At 46.5% G+C, this 16,158-nt stretch overlaps 1 long non-coding RNA gene across 1 annotated transcript in view; it reads left to right on the forward strand.

Moving 5' to 3' along the window:
- Positions 1-15,281, forward strand: part of LOC109284488 (uncharacterized) — a 42,095-nt gene extending 26,814 nt beyond the window's left edge. The window contains exon 4 of the long non-coding RNA XR_009456519.1: positions 9,292-15,281. This is a non-coding gene — a long non-coding RNA (uncharacterized LOC109284488). The remainder of the gene's footprint in view (positions 1-9,291) is intronic.
- The last annotated feature ends 877 nt before the right edge of the window (positions 15,282-16,158 follow it).

The following is a 16,158-nucleotide window of genomic DNA, read 5'->3' on the forward strand; positions in this document are numbered from 1 at the left end:
AGGAGAGTAACAAATATGAGAAAATGACTGGAATTCACAGCGTGTGAGGAAAGCTTATAGGATCTGGGTTTGCTTAAAAAAGAGAAGACCAAGGAGGGATTTGACAGTCTTTCCTTTGTACCAGGTCGTTATAAAGATATCAATAATCAGTCATTTTCCTCTTCCTTGGAGGGAAGGACAGGAAGAAATTACCTTAATTTGCAATAAGGGAGATTAAGGTTGGATATTAGGGGGAAGTTCCCCATTATAATGGCAGTGAGGTGCTGGAACATTGTGGAATTCCCTTCACTGGAGATTTGTAAACATGAGTTAGGGAAGCATTCCTCAGAGACAGTTTAGATATATGTGATCTTGCTTAGAACATGCAATGGGCTAGATGACCTCTTGAGGTTCCTTCCAACCTGGCATGGCTCTGATGCTATATTATTTATCCCCTGAGACAGACAACTAGCTCATTCAATGTTTCAGGTGCTGAGATAAGTGGTGAGAGGCATCAGATTCCAACTGAGGGATAGGTCCCACAGAACAGAGGTCAAGACCATTTTAAAATTAGACTGGATAGAGTGCTAGAAAGTGTCTTGCAAGGAACAGTCCTGCTGCAGATGAAGAATGGACACAAATTGGGATTTTCCAAAAGGTCTAGGAGAGTTAGGCACCTAAATTCAAGGGAATTTGATATGCCTTAATGCTGAAGTAATGATTATATTAGAAATGTGTAGGTAGATGTTTCCATCTTTAAATTCTATGAGGCCTTGGTCATCTACAACTGATTTGAAGTCATGTTTGCAAGAACTAAGCAAGCATTGAGTCCTGTACCATTGCTCCCATCAAGTAATCCCTAATCCTAAAACTATAAGGATTACTCTCTCCTGGACGAATCCATTGTGCTAATATTCCTGTCATACTGCCTTGAGACCTGGGCTAGAATTTCTATAAGAGCTCAGCCCATGCCATAAAGGACAAATTATCCAAAGGCTTCCATGTATAGAGCTCTGAGCAAGTCTGGAAATCCAGCTAGACATGTGCTAACAGTACTCATGGATGCAAACTTGCCTGAAAAAGTGCCTAAGTAGGTTAGGCTCCTAACTCTCATGCAGTCTGAGAGATCTGGGCACATAGCTCACTTAGATGCATCTGTAACTCCAACAGGGTGCTTCTTATGTACCCACTGAGAGTCTAAACACCATAGGCTCAGATTTAGAAATCAAATTTGATTCCTGCTTAAATCAAATTTGCAAATGGGTTGTGGGCTGCCAAGCGCCCAAAGGTATGTCTGCTCCACACCTCTGGTGCTGGCAGTGCAGGCTACAGCCACAGTGGTTTCACTTCCACTGGAAGTAGGTGGGCAGAGTGTGCCAGTGTGGACAAGCATGGAGATGGAGTATAGGTATCCCCACTTTCAAAGGTTACCCCTGCCTTATGTGACATACCAGACAAAATATCCACAGACTAAGCTTCCCCTTGCCATAAGAGTTCAATAAGGATTTACCTAAAATTAACTTTGTTTTCTGAGCTCCCCACACATTTGCAATTAGGGACTTTTTCTGCATTCTAGCCTGGAAGCATCGACGTGTACAGGAGGAAAAAATCTGATCTATAAAATAAAACCTTCCACCATTTTTCATGTCTTTAATTTCATCTTCAAAAGTTTCTCATAAAAAGAAACCTTTTAACTTCCCAGTAAATCCTCACTCCTCACATATTTTCCTTTAGAGTTTTCCTTGGGAAACCATGTAATTCAGATTTCTTTCCTCTTTCTTCTTTTTAAGTAATCCTTACAAAATGACAGAGTTATAACAGTTACCCCCAGCACAAGGCTTATCTGTAGAAGATGAAAAAATGACTAAAGAAAGGGTTTGGTTCCTGCTGAGGCTATCAGCTGAAAGCAATTGGAAATGAAAAGTTAATAAAGGCTTCAGGTTCAAACACAACACGTGAATCAGCTCTATTCTTGTCCTCTTCAAGGGAAGGCAGGGAACGGTGTTGATAGCTAGACTGACTTTGTAGAAAAAAAGGAAAATGCAAGGCAAACTATGGGATGGGAATACTATTTAAGAGAGAGAATTGCACCCTTGGGATTGGTAGTTTTCCACAAGTAAAAGAGTTAGGTTGGGGTTTATTAATCCCCCATCCACCCTTAGCACACTGGCAGATCAGTACGAGTCAGTGGGCGTATCTGCACAAGACACTGACTGTGGAGTAGCTGAATAATACTGCACAGTAGCACATCATGGCACAGACAGTGCTAATATGCTACTGTGCATTATTATTAGGCTACTGCGCAGTAGCATCACTTAAAAGACATTTGCTGGTGCTACTGTTCAGTAACTCTGGTTACTGTGCATTTTCTGTATTTAGTACTTGATTATACAAGTACTAAATAAATGTACAGTAACCACTGCACAGTAGCATCTCATGTAGACATGCACAGTGATTCTCAAACAAGGTTCTGCAGCATGCTGGGGTGCTGTGAAAACCTTTCAAGGGTGCCACATGATATTAGCACTGTTAAGTGTGCAAACGCCTCCATGATTCACAAGGTAAATGACAGATTTCAAATAAAAATCCATAGAGACAAAGGATTCTGAGCAGTATAGTCTAAGTTCTTTGTAACAACAGAATTGTTTTATCATTTTTCTGTAGTCAAGAAATGAGTGACAGCTAAGAGTTGGCATATGCTGCTCATCCATGTTGTTACCAGGTTTGCCCATCACTTTGGGATGTGCTCATTTATTAGGGGTATGTTTCTGGGGGCCTCTGTAATTCTGTCAATGTGCTGCTTGAGTTACTATACAGAGTTGTATCTCTCCCTTCTGCAAGTCCTCACCTCCAATGGAGCTATCTTGCAGGACTCAGTTTCAATGGGGCTGGGTTCCTCCATCCACCAAATCACTCATACACACAAACACACACAATTAACGTGACACGCCTGACCCAGCTGGGCTGATCAGCATGGACAGGCTGACACCCTCATATTCCAGGAATCAGCTCATTAAGGTAACAACGAAATGCAGTCAGACACAAGCACACAGGCCACCTATAAGTTTATCAGGGGTGACCACTAGTATCTGGGGGAACACTTGTTCACCAGAGCGCCCCAAGGGATGATGATGTTGAACAGTTATAAACTACTGTAAGACCATTTCAGGCTGGACATAAGGAAGAATTTCTTTACTGTCCTAGCCCCCAAGGTCTGGAACAGCCTGCCACCGGAGGTGGTTCAAGCACCTAACTTGAACACCTTTAAGAGAAAATTGGATGCTTATCTTGCTGGGATCCTATGACCCCAGCTGACTTCCTGCCCTTCGGGCGGGGGGCTGGAGTCAATGGTCTTCCGAGGACCCTTCCAGCCCTAATGTCTACAAAATCTATGAAATCTTCTCTCAGGGGGTGCACCGCCAATCTCAGGGGGCATACATACACCTGCATGCACCCCCTATGCATTGCCATTGGGACAGGGGGTGTTCTCCTCAGTCCTTCGGGGCAAGGGGAAGGGCCCAGGCAGGAGCAGATGTATCCTGCAGTTCAACATATGGCTGCACAGATGGTGATCACAGCAGGGCTTTGGCCTCTTCAACCATGGGATGTAGTTCCAAGAAGAAGGATTCCTGGGTAGAGATGGGATCCACCTTACAAAGAGAGGGAAGAACATCTTTGCAGACAGGCTTGCTAGCCTAGTGCAAAGGGCTTTGAACTGGGTTCACCAGGGGATGGAGACCAAAGCCCTGAGGTAAATGTGAAAGTGGGTGACTGACTTGGAGGAAGCACAAGCAGGAAAGGGCAAGAGGGGAGGCCTTCTCATTCTTCCTGAAAAAGTAGGGCAACTGGCTAGTTACTTCAGGTGTCTGTACATGAATGCACGGAGCCTGGGAAACAAGCAGGAAGAACTGGAAGTCCTCACACTGTAACAGAACTATCGTGTGGTTGGAATAACAGAGACTTGGTGGAGTATCTCACATGACTGGAGCACTGTCATGGATGGGTGCAAACTATTCAGGAAGGACAGACAGGGGAAAAGAGGAGGAGGAGTTGCACTGTATGTAAAAGCTGTATGATTGCTCAGAGCTCCATTATGAAACTGGAGATAAGCCTTTTGAAAGTCTCTGGGTTTAGGTTAGAGGGGAGACCAATGAGGGTGATGTCATGGTGGGTCTCTGCTATAGACCACCCAACCAGGAGGATGAGATGGATGAGGCTTTCTTTGAACAGCTAGCAGAAGTTTCCCAATAACAGGCCCTGGTTCTCGTGGGGGAATTCAATTGCACTGACATCTGCTAAGAGGGCAATACTACAGTGCACAGGCAATCCAGAAAGTTTTTAGAGAGTGTTGGGGACAACTTCCTGGTGCAAGTGCTGGAGTTACTAGGGGCTGGGCTCTTCTTGACCTGCTGCTCACAAAGAGGGGAGAATTGGTGTGGAATGTAGTGTAGTGGATGGCAACTGGGGCATCAGTGATCCTGAGGAAGGAAGGAGAGCAGCAGAGTAAGCACCCCAGACTTCAGAAAAGCAGACTTTGGGAGCATACAGAAGTGCAGCTCCCCACTGTAACTGAGAACACAGTGTTTGGAATTAAACACGGTCCCCAGAACCAAACAGAAGTTCACTGTTGGTTCCAGCGGGGAGGAGAATCTAGCTGCTGGCTGGGAGCCTGCAGCCGGTTTCCCTTAGTAAGAGCTCCTCCTTACTTCCAGTCTATTCCTGTTTTCAGAATGGGAGGGGGGAAAGGGAGCAGATGGAGTTCATTTTTGGGGTTCCCCAGCTGGCTTTGGAGGGTGGGGTACTTGAATTGGAGCCCCACCACCCCAGGGGGGCTCCAGTACACACACTACACCCTCCAGTGGGGGCTGAACAAAAACCAAACCGAATTCACTCCATTCCCTGTCATACCTTCCATTCTCAAACAACTCCGAGGCTGGCATGCAGACAGACACAAGTTACAGAAGACGCTGTATTTTGAACTGTCTTCATCTGACTCCTCATGCAATGAGGTTTCAGATTTTCATCCGATCAGCCATTTTTTAACTGGTCTGCAACCCATGTACTTGTATTTGGTCATGGCTAGAGACTCCGTTCTGGCCACTTGTACACGTGACGGGGGTTTAATTCCCCCTAAATTGAAATGGTGGGTCTTTAATTGCTGGGTTTTTAATTGAGTCAATTTAGGGGCTTCCATCACTGTTATGGAACAGTGACGGCCTACTGTTAGCTCATCTCCCTGTCTGTGGGCCTGCTCCTGCCGTGGGCAGGTTTCTTCAGAAAAAAAAAAAAGCAGTGAGTGGCCCAATCCCCTTTTGACATTTTTTTTCTCTGGAGCCTGCCCGCCTTTCCTGCAGCCAGGGGGCAAGCTGCCAACAGGCCCTGAGCTGCATATCCTGTCAGCAGCTCATGTGGGCAGGGTCCACCAAAAAAAAAAACCCCAAACCAGCAAGGGGCCTGATCCTTTTTTTTCCTTCCAGAGTCTGCCCGCGTGTCCTGTGGCTGGGGGGTGAGCTGCCAGTGGGCCGAGTGGTCCCTGAGCTGCGGGTGGCCCTGGTCCTTCCCTCTGCAGTGGTGGTACCTCCCAGGGCTGCCCAGGTAGGCTGCTAGTGGGTGGGTGCCACCTGGAGGGGGCTGCCACCACCGAAGGAAGGACTGGGTCTGCCTACACCTCAGTCTCCATCAGAAAAAAAAAAAAAAGTGGGCCCCTATCTGCTTTTTTTTTTTTCCTCTGCAGAGCCTGCCTACATAAGCTGCCACAGGGTAGTGCATCCCCTGAGCAGCCTCTGTGATGGCAGTGCCCCTGGGGCCTCCCAGGCAGGGTGCTAATAAGCAGGTGCTGCACCAGGTCACCCCAGGTCACAGGCAGCACTGAGCCCGATCCAATGGTGCACAGGGTGCTGGAAGCCTGAGCATGCTTGGGGAAGCTCAGGCTTGGAAGGCTTCCAGCACCCCATACACCATTCCCCTTCCTTCCTGCTGCCTGGGACCATCCAGGAACAGGCTGGCTTTCCTCTGGGGCAGTGCAGGAATGCGGCAGGAGGGTGGCTGGGTGTGCTGGTGGCCAGAGAAGATGGTGGGGATGGTGCACAGGGTTCTGGAAGCCTGCCAAGCCTGAGCTTGTCTGAGCATGCCTGGGCTTCCAATGCCCCGTGCACCATTCCTGCCACCTTCTCCGGATATATCACTGCAATTTGTTACGTATATAACTGCAATTTGTTATGTAGTAAACTAAAATACATTGGATGTGTTTTATTTTGCTATGTAACAAAGTCATTTAAATAGAAATATGCTTTTGTGCATATACAGCACAATGAAATTGAAATGTATCACGCTGCCGCAGGTGTAAACTATGATAACATTAAACTGGTAAAAAAGAGGTATTAAACCACTTAAAAGGCTAATTTCATCATGTGTACAAGCACCCTCTCTGTGGCCAGATCAGGTGAAAATTGCGCAGTCTTTGGCTTGCACAGTTGCACAATTTTCACTTCTGTCTGCACCCCTTGACTCACTCAGGGGACTGATGGACAGGATCCTCTGGGAGGCCAGTCTGTTGGGGAAAAGAGTTCAGGGGAGCTGCACATATTTTAAAGAACCTTAAAAATACAGCAATACAGGGTGCAGCAATGAACCATCCCAATATGCAGGAAGACTTGCAACTATGGCAGAAGACCAGCTTGGCATAGCAAGGAACTTTTCCATGAACTAAAAAAAAAAAGGAAGCTTACAAGAAGTGGAAAATTGGAGAAATGACTGGGAAGGAGTATAAGAGTATTGCCTGGCCAAGCAGGGATAAAATCAGGAACGCCATAGTGCAACTGGAATTGCAGCTAGCAAGGGACTTGAAGGATAACAAGGTTTCTACAGATATGTTAACAATAAGAGGAAAATCAGGAAAAGTATGGATCTCTTACTCAATTAGTGTCTCTCCTCAATTAAGGGAGACAATCTAGTGACAGATGATGGAAAAGGCTGAAGTGCTCAATGCCTTTTCCACCTCAGTCTTCAAAGACAAGGTCAGCTCTCACACTACTGAAGCTGGCAGCATGGTTTGGGGAGGAGATGAGCAACAACAGTAGGGAAAGAACAGGTTAGGGACTATTTAGAAAAGCTGGACATGTATAAGTCCATGGGGCCAGATGCAATGCTAAGGGTGCTAAGGGAGTTGGCTGCTGTAACTGCAGAACCTCTGGCCATTATCTTTGAAAATTCATGGTCACTGGGAGAGGTCCAGGATGATTGGAAAAGGATAAATACAGTGCCCATCTTTAAGAAAGGGAAGAAGGAATATCCAGGGAACTACAGACCAATCAGCTTCACCTCAGACCCTGGAAAAGATCATGGAGCAGGTACTCAAGGAATCTATTTCTAAGCACTTGGAGGAGAAGGTGATTAGGAACAGTCAGTGTGGATTCACCAAGGGCAAGTCATGCTTGACTAACCCAATTACCTTCTATGATGAGGTGACTGGCTCTGTGAATGTGGGAAGAGCAGTGGACTTGATGTACCTTGACTTCCGAGGCCTTTGATATGGTCTCCTACAATATTCTCACAACCAAGCTAAGGAAGTGTGGGTTGGATGAATGGACTGTAAGGTGGATACAAAGCTGGCTGGATTGTAAGGCTCAGAGGATAGTAATCAATTGCTGAATGGCTAGTTGGCAGCTGGTATCACGTAGAGTGCCCTGGGAGTTGGTCCTGGGGCTGTTTATTTTTAATATTTTTATCAATGACTTGGAAGATGGGATAGAGTGTACTCTCAGCAAGTGTACAGATGATACCTAGATGTGGGGAGTAGTAGATATGCTGGTGGGTAGGGAAGTGGGTAGGGTTATGATTCAGGACTGGACCAAAAGAAATCTCATGAGGTTCAACAAGGACAAGTATAAAATCCTGCACGTAGGACAGAACAATCCCTTACATTGCTACAGGCTGGGGACTGACTGGCTAAGCAGCAGCTTTGCAGAAAAGGAGCTGTGGGTTACGGTGGACATGAAGCTGAATACAAGCTAACAGAGTGCCCTTGTTGCAAAGAAGGCTAACAGCATATTGGTTTGCATTAGCAGGAGTGTTGCCAGCAGATGGAGGGAAATGATTATTCCACTCTGTTTGGCATGGGGAAGCCACATTTGTAGTACTGTGTCCAGTTTTGGGCCTCCCATTACAAAAAAGATATGGACAAATAGGTGCAGAGGGTAATGAAAAATGCCTGGATATACCCTGGCAATGAACATGTTTAGCAGACTGGGGCACCTGATTTCTGAGGGAAGTCTGAGGGAACCGGGCTTATTTAGTCTGGAGAAGGGAAGACTGTGGAGGGGATTTAATATCTGAAGAGCAGTTCCAAAGAGGACAGAGTCCTCAGTGGTGGCAGATGACAGAACAAGGAGCAATGGTCTTGAGTTGCAGCAAGGGAAATTTAGGTCAGATATTAGGAAAAACTTTCTCATGAGGAAGGTAGTTAAAGCATTGGAACAGGCTACTCAGAGGTTATGGAATCTCCACCCTTGGAGGTTGTTAAGACTGGCTAGACAAAGCCTTGTGTGGGATGATCTAGTTGAGGATGATCCTGCTTTGAGCAGGGGGTTGGACTAGATGACCTCCTGAGGTCTCTTCCCACCATAATTTTCTATGATTCTATGATTTTCTGAGGGGTGCTTTGAGCCTAACAAAGGGGTGCCATAAGTCTAAAAAGGCTGCAAACCACTGTTGTAATTTGACTTGCATGGGCAAAACTATTTTTTTAATGGGAACAACATGGAAACTTCTGGCAACATTCAGCAACATGGAATGTTTTTGCAGATTTGTTTTGTTTGGGTTCAGTTGTGTCAGAAAAATATAGAAGACATTTGGGAAAAGATTAAATGTTTCTGGTGACCTTTCAAAAATGAAACATTTTGCTGTTTTGAGTGAAATTGTGTCCTGTTTAGAAATCTTTCAACTTTATTTAGCAAAAAATGTACAACTCTAAAAAAAGGGCTCAAATCTAAAACAACCTGTTGCATTTTGAACCAGGCACAACATTTTGTTTGACCTGAAATATTTTTCCAACTTTTTAGCTGAACTCAATATTTTGCAATGTTCTTGCTTTTTGGCTCAACATGATGATGATGGTGATGGTGATGGTGAAGATGGTGATGGGGGTGGAATGGCCAGTTGAACAGATAATCCATTATTCTCATAGCCCTAATTAAAATTGTCAAAGGCACAGTGCTCAAAGTGCTCAAAATGCTGTCACTATGCAATGGACATATCCCTATGCTTCTTCTTTTGATTGTCTGATAGCTGTAAACCTTGCTCTTTTTCTCATAGGAGCTGCTATTTCTGGATGGCTAAAAAAAAATGGAGTCTTTCCCAGAATGGAAAAATCCCAGGATTTCCCAGTCTACAAGGTGTTACCCAGCCAGGTACCAGTCTTGACTGGGTCCTCTCATACCAGAAGCAGAGAATATTACTAGGTATGGGTGTGACTTTTAACTCCCAGCACTGCAGAGCCAGCAATCTCTCCCTTGTCTGCTGCAGTTCATTTCAGTGTCCATAGAAGAGGTGCACAAGAGATCTGAAGAGCCCAAAAGATCCTATCTGAAGGGATTTGAACATCCTCTCATCCTCTGACTGTTCCATGAAGGGCCTCTGGCTTGATTAACTGGCTTCACAGCATTCATATATAAGGGAGTTGCAGTGGAGCTGAAAGGAACAGTGCAGAAGGCCTTAAGTTCCAAGCAGATCCTGGCTATGAGTTTGAAAAGCTGTGCATTTGTCTTCTGGCTCCTCTACATCAGCTGAGAACCACTGCTGGTGTGAACAGAGATTACTTTGCCCTTCCCTGAACCAATGCCTCTTGGACTGGATTCAACTCCCCTGCTCTGTCAATTAAAGCAAGTGTTTAGTGTGGGAACCTGGAACCTTAGTAGTGCCCACCCCACATGCTCTCTTGACAAGGTGGCACTACTCTACTTGTCTTTTAACCCCTGCCCGAGGCCCAGGCATCATGTCCTGTTGGCAGCTGTTCCTCATGTCTTCCTCCAGTAATTGATTTCTGGTTGATGGAGCATACAACAGGCATTTACTATCTATATCATTCCACTCTGTTATTTTTGGAGCTCTTCACAGTGCCAGAATCGCAGCCCTGGAGACTGGAAGCCTATATTTATCCCGTGTAACAGTGGCACCAGCATAACTGACTCATCTTTGGCCAGAGTAAGAGTTATATAGCATCCCCTTGTGCCAGCCTGGAGTTCATCCCACAGGGACCATCAGGAAGTCAGGGGGTGAGAGTTTGAACCATGTGTCCTTCAGTGCTTGGCAATCTGAATGAAATTAACCAAAAGGAAGCCAACTGGAGGGTAGATTTCAGAAGCATAGCTCAGTACCTGGAGTCAGGATCAGATTTCTAGGGCTCAGCACCCACAGCTGGAGTCTGAATCCTACCTGAGGGAACTGAAGAAGCTGGAGAAACTAAATGAGAAGAAAGATCAAACAATAACTTTGGAACAAACCAGCATCAGGGATACCCAATTCCCTACCCATCTTTATCCCATCTGCTCTGGAGGAGGCATGCAGCTCCTACTCCAGCTTTTAGCTTTGCAGGTCAGTTCAGTCCTTGGTGTCAGCCAAGATAGCCTTCATCACATTTACATCTGTTGTATGGGACCATGCTCCCACCAGCCATGTAGAATATAAACGTCCGCTCCCACTCCCTTGGGTGGGAGATTAAGGCATCATCACATCCTTGGTCAGAAGATTCTCAAAGCAGGAAATAACATAGAATAGGTCTTGATGATCTCAATATAAATCTAAATCTTCTTGTGCCAGTTTCAGTTCAGATAATTCAGGGCATCTTGGTGATCTGAATCAAGAGCTGAGGCAGACTCTGAGGCTATTATACGTGGATACAGATGCATGGTTAGGAGACTGCAGTGCACATAACAGATAGATGCTAAACAGCCCCAAATCAGATATTAGTCTACTAAGTGGGCATGGTGATGAACCCAGTTAGCCAGTGGAGGCCATACTCCCCCCGCTGCACCACGCACCCACATGCCTTATGCCTCTCAGACATTCCAGACTGCAGGTTCCCCCAGCACTGTGGGCTGCAGTGCACTGCACTTCCCTGTCCCTTGGAAGAAGTAAAGGGAAGTCAAAGAAGGAGGGAGACTGGAGACTCCAGATGCTTCTCCAGAGTAGCATGTTGAGTGGGAGCTGGGTGGAAACCCAGGGACCACAATTTAACCCTTTGCAGGCTTCATATGGCCCACAGGCCACCAGGTGGTTTAAGTGAATGAACTGAAGGGTGCATCAACTTGCAGTACAGCTCTGGCTCCTTCCCTTCATTTGCTCTTGCCTCCACTTAAGCAGATGTGTAATTAATCTGGAATTTAGGGCCCTAGAGGTTCTATCCTTAACCTTGCCACTGACTAGCTATATAAAGTCAGGCATCTCTCATGGTAAGGGTGGCCAAAATTTGGAATGGGCTTCCAAGGGAAGTGGTGCCCTCCCCTACCTTGGGGTCTTTAAGAGAAAGCTGGATAGGCATCTGGCTGGGGTCATCTGACCCCAGCACTCTTTCCTGCCTAGGCAGGGGGTCAGACTCAATGATCTGTTGAGGTCCCTTCCAACCCTAGCAGCTATGAATCTATGAATCTCCCAGTTTCCTACCTGTAGAATGAGGGTGATGATAATCTCTCCTTTATGTAGTTAGGCTGTAAACGTTTCCAGGTGAGACTGTCCCTTATTATATCTCTGTACAACGCTGAGCCCACTGAGGCCCTGAGCTGGGTCAGACTTTATAAATTCTGTGGTAAGAGAACCAGTAACATGGGACATTCAGTGCTGATATCACACATAGTTGCAGCCCATGTAGTAATGCAAGCTGTCAACAGTGGCACACAAGTCCATCCCACTGCAAACAAGAGACTATAGGAGAGCAGCTAAGGAGCTGTCATTTTTGCCTTCTATCTTTAACATCTCAAAAGCTGGAAGATGTGTAGGCAGTGGGAAGATGGCAGTGAAGAGCTTATCTCAATGCAGCACATTGTTTGATTCATTACTAATTTAGTTCAGAACTGAGGGGCACTTCCAAAATGATGTGTGTGGGTAGCCAGGAGCTAAGAAAGCAAGGAGGCTATGGGATAGGATGGAAGGGCACTGGCAGAGATGTGTGTGGGCAGTCCAGGACTGGAATAGCAGGGGAAGCTGTGGAACTGAGCTGACAGGCATTGCAGAGCTGTATGTGTTGGTGAGCCTAAGGCTGGGTTAGCCAGGAAGCTGTGGGAAAGGATTAATGGCCACCAGTGGAGCTGAAGATTGGGAAATACACAGTTTAAATGGCAGAGGACTGCAGAACAGGAGTGGGTACTCTTTAGTAGGAGGGGGTCCACTGCTGAACAGCTGAGGTCTCTACAATGGACATATTAAGGGGAGTAGGTCAACTGTACAGCTTTGATCCTGTCTCCCTCATGTTGCTTCTATACTGATGTAGCTCCATTGCTTCATTGTCCAGTCATTCCTGTTCATGTGAAGCAGATCAGAATCAGGCCCTGCATGCCCAGCCCCTTGGTGCCATGCCCATCCTGTAGTGTGGGTTCTGGTTCCCCCTTTCCCAGTATTCTGCCTAGTCATCGCATGCAAAATCCCCCAGTCTGCTCTTCTGCTCTATGCAGGAGCAGTTTTGTAAGAGTCCACTGCCAGATTGCATCAAATAGGAGAAAGCACAGCTCTATTTGTTCAGTCTCCTTTGCTGGGCTCATATCTTTATTTCTGCTTCTCTGTCGGGGTCTGTGGTGTGCACAAGTTGCCAGAGGTAGCAGTTGGATAATGCATGTATACATACCCACCAGTGTATACGTGTGTGTGCATTGATGGGTTGTGCTAGTTATCTTTCTTCCCCAGTATGAGACACAGCCATGGGAGATCTGATACTGTCTAGGTCAGGATGTGACTCCAGTTGGCTGTGGCATGTTTTATCATCTCCTTTCTTCCCGAATAGAAATGGCAGCACTCACTGCTTGCTTGTCTGCTGAGAGGGCTTTGAGGGCATGTCATAGTTGGATAGGTCTTGCCAAGTCTTTGCCTTTAACCACAGTGAACCAGGCTTTGGCTCCTTAGCTCAGGCTGCTGGCTGAGATCAGTCACTGGCTGAGATGCAGTGTAGGGTGGGAAAAGCTGGAGCAATGGACTTGAGTGTGCTCCAGGACCAGATAGGAGCTTATCCCTGCCATAGATGCCCAGAGTAGAAGGTTAGTGCCCAAATGGGACGTGCGCTCAAATGAACCAGCTGGGGTGAGGCTGGCCTACATGAGTGTGATGTGTAGGGTATCATAGTAACAGCATTAGAATGGGGACAGTAGCTTTGGGGTCCAAAAAGCCAATCAGATTTGAGTCAAAGTAACTGAGGTTCACATTCACTCAAGAATCAGAGGATGTTGAAGAGTGAAGTGGGGGGTGCTCTCTGTAATTCTCTCTTCCTTAGCAACACTTCCCATCTCTCAGTCTTTCAGTACAATTCTCTTCCTCCCTCTGAGCCAATTTTGCAGGACACCAACTTGCCTCTCGCATTCTCTTTGCTTCCACCCACCTGCTCCAGGGTGTTGGCTTCCTGTAGAATGTGAAAAAAAAGCTTCTTGATGTTGGGGGCTTGTAATCCCCACCCCTCTTCTTGCTTGCCTTTGTAGAAGGGAAGTCCTTAAGCAGGGAAATTGCAGCAGATGAATGCCTTTGGCTTTCAAATGCTAGTGAACCTGAGTGTTCAGAGGGGTAGGGCACCTGAAGCTCCTATTGACTTTGGCTACTAGGAATTTCTGCAATGCAGGCGCAATATTGCTAATGGTCATAAAGAGATTAAAGAAAAAAAAAAAAAACTAAGGAAGAAATTTCATGTCCCAACTCAAATCAGCCAAACCAGTTCCAAATCTGTGAGTTATATGTGGCCCTGCTACTGGCAAGCAGCCTCCACCCCCACCTGAGGCTTCAGATGCTTCCAAATCCTTTGGTGAGCATCCTTCATACGTGCATGCCCAAACCCAGAAGCTTGGGGTTCTACTTGCCCTCAGCTATACTTCCCCTCAGCTGTATGGCCACAGGGGCAAGCTAGGGAGAAGTCTCCCATTTCCATGAAGTCGGCGTATAGCTGAGATCTTCCCACTGGAAGTGAAAGTGGAAAGCTAACTATGCATTATCTCAGTCAGGGTACTACCCCTTGTCACATTCATGGTTTTCCCCAGCCAGAAGAAAAACCACTTTCATGATCGTGGTATTTCCTCTGCTCAGGGGAGGAAGCACCTCGTTTATTAAATACATACATGTTCCCACATTGTCTCGTTACCACAGTGTTACCAGCCTATCCACCCATGGCAGTCCCACCAAAGACTCTGTGGCCCCCTTTAGTTCTTTATTAAACCATTTCACTGAATAAAAGAGGATTTGAAAAGCAAAACAGTGAGTCCTTTATCCTCCCTGCCTGGCAGTTGGTCAGGTGCCTGCATATACAGTCCAATTTTCTGTTTGTAACCTGCTTACAGCTCACACCCAACCAAAGCAGATCCCACTGGAAGCTGTCACAACTCAAAGTTGTGAGTTTTTGTTTGTGTGCGCTTTGGCAACGCTAAATTATGTTTCCGCTAAAATTACAGCTTCCTTGCACGGCGGAGTTCTCTGCTGCGGGAGAGAACTCCGGTGCAACGGGGAATTTCCCGCCAGATTTGTATCCTTCTTTGCATGGTGCATTTCTTTTGCATCTCAGAGATGCATGGTGCAAAGGAGTTCCCGCCATTTGTATTCAGATTTGCGCCACATTATTGGCCAATTCTGAGAAAAGGCATACGTGGTGGCTAGCTATTGGCTTGCTAGCCGTACAAAAGGCTTGGGTAGTTTCCGCCCAAGTTGGGGAGAGAGGAAAACTGGAGAGAGACAGAACTTGCCAGGAGGAGGAGACTTCACGCTGTGTGAAGATCTCTAAGCGATGTGGACCCTTGCAGACCCAACACGCCTTTCTTAAGCAGGCAACAGAGGTCTGAACAGCCTCTGGCCTCTCCCCGTCGCCGAGCGCAATCCTAGACGTATCCCTTTCCTATATACCCAATTTTCGAACCCACGGAGCTTTAACAACTCCGGGGCCTGGGAACCGAACAGAGCCCACGGAGCTTCGACAACTCCGTGGGAAAGAATTGCCGAACCCGCGGAGCCTAAACAACTCCGGGGCCAAAGAACCGAATTTGTCGTAGTCCTCCAACGAGGATTTAAGCGGAGCTGCACCTGGAAACTGTCCAGCCTACACCGCGACCATCTTGGGTGTAAGTAAATAATCTTTCTATCAACCATTACGCCTCTGTGCCTAATTCTAGCTCGCGCGTGCCTTGCCGCCGCGCGGTTTTCTCTGACCCCGCGTGCCCGGGCTGCTGGCCACAGCCTGCGTGCACAAAGACGGGCTCAGCTTGCCCCCGGCCCGCACAGAAGCCTCCACTAGAAAATCCACCTTGCAAATGACCTTCAATCAAGTCTGAGTTGTGCACCCTTGATTTCTCCTATTAGGACCAGGAAACCAGAGGGCCACATCCTGCCAACAACAGGGGTAGGAGATACTTCCTACCTGAAATCAGTAAGCTGGTAAGCACATCAATATAAGGTTTCTTGTCACCTTACTGCACTCTCTAAACTACCTTGAAGTACAAAGACTCAAACCAGTAAATGGACTATTAGGCAGGATTTATGTTCTAGTATCTAACTCCTTTCCTCCCCACAGTATCTTGAGAACAGCCCCAGAGTTTTCTCAGCATCTCAGTTCTGGATGAGGAGCCTGTGAAGGTGAAGTAGGTGGGTGGGGCTTATTTTTGGCAGTAACCTCAAAAGTACCTTGGAGTCAGCAGAGACTGACCCTGAAAGAGCTTGGCTTGTTCATCCTAGTAAAGCAAAGGCAGAGAGGGGATATTTTTAAATGCCTCAGAGGGTCAAGCACCATGGAAAGAAAAGGGTATTTTTGCTGAAGGACAATATTGACACAAGAATAAATGGAAATAAACTGTCCAGGAAAATGTACAAGTTGGAAATTAGGTGGTTTCTAGCCATCCAGGACATTAGATTATGAAATAGCACCCAATGGGAGTGCAGTGGGGAACCAGCTCATGAGAATCAGTTTATGAATGGGATTTTATGACATTGTTCACTATGATAGCTAGGCAACTG

This window comes from Alligator mississippiensis, chromosome 14 (assembly GCF_030867095.1).
Source record: "Alligator mississippiensis isolate rAllMis1 chromosome 14, rAllMis1, whole genome shotgun sequence".
Taxonomy (NCBI): Eukaryota; Metazoa; Chordata; order Crocodylia; family Alligatoridae; genus Alligator; species Alligator mississippiensis.